We start from the raw sequence: 5,162 nt of genomic DNA, 5'->3' as shown, positions 1-5,162 counted from the left end.
CAGTGTACTGTAATGGCTATCAGAAATACTTGATTATTTGAAAATAAAAAAAGCTTTTATGTTGTAAAGCAACTTTGAAAGTCAGCCTAACAAGTAAAATTATATTTGAAATTTTTGTTTTTTTCTTTTGAGAACTATCTTATCATGATTTTGTAGTGTTTGAAGTGTTTTACAGATAAATTGAATACGAAATTTTATAATTTTAGTATTGTAAAATGCACTAGAATTCAACACTCTAAAGATGATGGAAACTGAAGCCTAGAGTTCTAAAACTTGTGCAGTATGACATGGATCCATGTCTTCTGGGTTCTACTCCAGTGCTTTATTTCTGTTACATTCTGAGTTAGGAGAGTTTAAAGGCTGCTAAAAGGCAAGAACTTAATGACAATAGAGACAGTGACAGTAAGGATTTTTTAAAAGAGAGTTATTTTTGGTATTGATTTTGAAGTAGCCATATTTACTACTGAAAAGGCAAATTTATATTTTAGGCTCACTGGAAACAATATGTATATATATTTAAAGAGGTCTCATTATGTTGCCAGGCTTGTGTTGAGCTCTTGAGCTCAAGTGATCCTCCTGCCGCGGCCTCCCAAAGTGCTAAGGTGACAGGTGTGAGCCACCATGCCTGGCCAAGGCTCAACTCTTATGAGTGATAAGTTATAGAAAAACTAGAAGAAATAGCATTTAGGAGTATGTGTACGTATATGTCCTAGGGATACTTGGAGCTAAAGCTCAGGCTTTCACATCTCTTGTAGCATAATTCAAAGATTGATGTTTGTACCAGTGACCTTGTAAGAGTGCCTGAGGATATTGGTCCAGGACTCTGGCCCTGGAAAGAGCTGCTTCTAAAGAGACATTGTGAGATCTGGTTTATTATAGAAATGTTATATTCTGTTCATGATTTATAAATTGGGGGATTAGATAGAAAATCTCCATAAAGCAGTCTTGCTATCTTGTGTTTGTATTTGAACATAAGTCTGGAATTCACAGATGTGGATTTTATTGGTTTAGCTTCTAGAGACTTCTTAGAATCATTTTTTATAGGCAAGCTTGTAGATCTACTAGTTAAAACTGTTTTTTGGTTTTAAGTTGTTTGCTCAAGACCATACAAGTTAGTGGTCATGGTACATGGTAGGGAGAAGGCACAGGAGGTAATATGTCAAAGAACTGAGGCATGACATACGTATGAAAAGAGTTAGAAATAAAATCAAGGTGATACATTAAAATAGCTTTATAACCTTATACAGGTAATGTACTTTTTCTTGGTCTCGTTTTCTTTGGGTATAAAATGAGGGTGTTAGATCATGGTGCTAATATCTCTTATCTCTTCTAAAAGTTAATGGTTCTAAACTACTTTTCCTTTAAAGGTGGAAATATCTTGATTGATCATGGCTGAGAGAAATAAAAAGTAAAAATAAAATATTTTTGTGCTGATTACCAAATGACTATATAAAATGGCTATTCTTATATGTAAATTAAGTATTTTGCTTAAGTAAATTAAGTATTCTTTTATGTAAATTAATTAAGATGAAATATGTCCACCCCATTAACATTTTTGTGAATAGCCCTTCAGACCTCACATGCCATTTTAAATTTCGTGTACAGTATATCCTAGATCTCTTTCTGTGTCAATAAACATAGCTCTACATTTTTCCTTTAAATGGCTACATAAAATTTTATTGTTTCCTTGATAAATGTATTATTTACCAACCTGCCAACTAATGGATATGTAGATTGTTTCCTCTTTTTGACTGTTAAAAATTGCAACAGGTAACATTCTTGCACATATTTTCTCCCTCAATATTTTTATGGTTATTTTCTTAAGATTAATTTCCTAGAAGTAGCATTGTTAGACATTTGCATTTTGGTATATATTGCCAGATATCTCTTTAAAAAGGTTACATAGATTTATACTCTTAGACCTATAAATTAAATATTGACTTAGTAATACTTTAGTGTATAGGCTGTGGACACACTTCCCCAATTACTTAACAAAAATGTCTCCTATTTTTTTTTTTTTAAATACAGGATTTAATCCAGGTCTACACATTGCCTTTGATTGTCACATCTCTTTAGTCAGTATTACTCTTTTAACAGCTTAATTGAGGGAAAATTGATAGCAATAAGCTGCTTATATATAAAGTATATAATTTGATAACTTTCAACATATGCTTATGTCTATAAAAGTATCATAGCATTTAAGATAGTGAACATGCCCATCACCCCCAAAAGCTTTCAGTATAATTCTTCTCTACTCCCTGCTACCCTCTTGCACTGATCTCTAGGTTAGTTTGCACTTTTTAAAATGTTATATAAACACAATTATACATTACGTACTCTTTAAGAAAATCTGGCTTTAACTCAGCGTAAGTATTTTGGAATTCATCAATGTTGTATGTATTAAAAGTTAATTTTTTGTTGATAAATAGTAGTCTGTTGTGTGGATACCGTGATTTATTAATACATTTGCCTGTTAAGGGACAGTTGGGTTGGGTTACTACAGACAAAATTACTATAAGGTTTTTTGTATTAACTCATCAAGTATTGGTCGATTAAAGAGAAGATAAATTTTGAAGAGGCAAAAAAAAAAAAAAAAAAAAAATTTTGAAGAGGCAAGGGGATGAAATAACTACTGAGGACCAAAAAGTCTTGCTCTGTTGCCTGAGCTCTAGAGAGGGGGCATTTGGAAACAAGACAAACAAAATACCCAAATAATGTTAATTTAACCTAGTAGCATATGCAGCATATATATTCTGTCTCCTCCAAGCTGATAATACAACTTAGGTGTAATCCCCTAGAATTTTTTCCTGACCTCACAGTTCTGGGTATCCTCTCTTTACTGCTGTTTATGTATTGATGAGTCTTCCCTATCTTTTGAATCCAATAGGTTATAGGTCTTGGTCATATGACTGACCTTTGAGAGGCATGGAAGGAAACCAGCTGTTGACTGGATGAATAAATTAAATTCAACCTGTGTTTAATAACCTGTGAATGATTGCAGGGAGACCTTAACACTTAGGAAGTTGGTACTTAAATGCCATGCCTGTTTACATGTTGGACACCTCAGCTAGACTAAAAGCTCTTGAGAGTGCATGTTCTGTGTCATTTATTTTTGTAGACCTGTTGTTTGGCATATAATAATTTTTCTTATTTGTTTGCTTAATAAATTAATGCAAACAAATTAATTATAACATTGACATGTTAAATTAAAATTAAAAATAACATTGACATGTGATTAGGAAATTTATGTGTACACAGGTCTTAATTTTGAATGTTCTGTATGTTATAGTCAATCTGTAAAGTAGTTAGGAATTTAGAACATACTTTGCTGTAGAAACAATTTAAAGTGTTAGGCAATTCATATTTATTGTAGGTGGAATGAAGGCTAAAAGGAGGTTAAGGGAACCAGCAGTTTACAGGTCTTTGGTTACCGGATGACCTTTGAAAAGAGGCATAGAAACCAGATACTGGCTGAAAAATTAAATTCAACACGTATTTATTGGTTTCTGAATATACAGGAAAGAGAATTTAAAAGTTTCCCCTGAAGATTAAAAACCTTCAGGGAAATTTTCAGTAATAGTCAAAATGTGGTAAATGCTACAGCAAGAATGTCATCAAAGCCTTGGGGTAGCTCATACTACCTCAGTGAGGGAGCTTTAGGGAGATTTAGGAAGACTTCCCTGGGGAGGTGGAATTTGACTTGAACCTTGAAGATCTTTTGATTGCTAGAGGAGAGAATCTGTGATCACAGGAGAAGGGTCAGCCCTATTACTCTGGCTGCAACAAAATTTCTTTTCAGTTGTCACAGCTTGGGAACTAAAGAGGAAAAGAGATTCGCATGTTCTTTGGCCTGGAGTCACCTATTTATCCCTGTGTATAACTCTATAGTCCCAAGTCAAATACCTGTAAATAATGGACACTTAAAGTTGGTATGTTACAAGTTTTCATTCCAAGTGTCAGTTATAAGTTTTATAGTTTTAACAACTGATTAATTTGTTAATCAACATTTTTTGAGGGCCTAATCTGTACAAGACACTTTTAGAAACTATCCATACAATAATGAATAGGGCTAAGGTTCTTGCTTAAACACTTTAGAGTCGAGTAATTCTATTTGTAATTGCTCAGAATAATAAAGCAACATTTGTCTGGTTGACCTGACTCCGATTATCCCTTTGGCTGCCAATACTAACCCTTTCTTTCTAAAACCCATGGGGTGGGGAGTGACATGCCTGGCCCTCCTCCTCATCTCTGTTTCCAGAGAGATCAGTGTTGTAAGTGCATGTGGAAAGTGGGGTCATCTTCAACTTCCTCCTCTTTCTATGGACAATCACTCTGTGCTTTTCTTATGCCCACTTACCCTCCCAAAACAGAAATTAGACATGGGGTTTGGGAAGACATGAGAATTGGTACTGGGGAGAAAGGACCTCCCATCCACTAGACTTAGGAGGAAGAACATTTGGAGTTCTTTCCTGTCTCCAAACTTTTCATTTCTTCTCAAAAGAAAAAAAAAAGCCTTTCTTCTACTCTCCATCAGTGAATCCTTGTTGATGTTGGCAACTTTCGGAATAAATGGCGATTTTCATGGATAAGGACCCCACCCCATGATACTCTGGATATTAACAAAAATAATTTTTATGGAAAATAGTATTATTCTATAGAAGTCATTCTATTTTAAATTCAATTAATGTAGATTTTTAAAAATTGGATTTGGTGATTCATGGCATATTATTGGAGGGATTACCACCCAGTTTTGACTATTAGAGAGTCATCTCATAGCCAGGGCCTTGGACCTAGCAGTTAAGTTTCTGAGCTGCCAGTCACGTAAGGCGGAGGGGCACCCTGCTGGAAGTAGTGAGGATGCAAAAAGTGAGTATTTTATGGCTAGTTCTGTTCGACAGAGAATCTGAACTGTAAATATTCCTCCTCGAAAGAGTGGATGATTGAGAGTTAACTAGAGCTATTTCCTGCTTGAGGTAGAATCACAATATATGTACTATTTATATTTGTGTCTTGAACAGCAAAACAAAAGCAAGAGACTGGCAGAGGAACTGGAAGAAAGGCAATAGATCTAAAGCTGATCTTTGTTTTAAATAGGCTGAATATTCTACACCCATGACTCATTCTTTGTGAAAGAATATGCTGTTTGGCCTTTTCAGGGGAAC

Source organism: Piliocolobus tephrosceles, chromosome 6, assembly GCF_002776525.5.
Source record: "Piliocolobus tephrosceles isolate RC106 chromosome 6, ASM277652v3, whole genome shotgun sequence".
NCBI lineage: Eukaryota > Metazoa > Chordata > Mammalia > Primates > Cercopithecidae > Piliocolobus > Piliocolobus tephrosceles.
The sequence above is the reverse complement of the archived record's forward strand: the minus strand, read 5'-3'. Positions refer to the sequence as shown.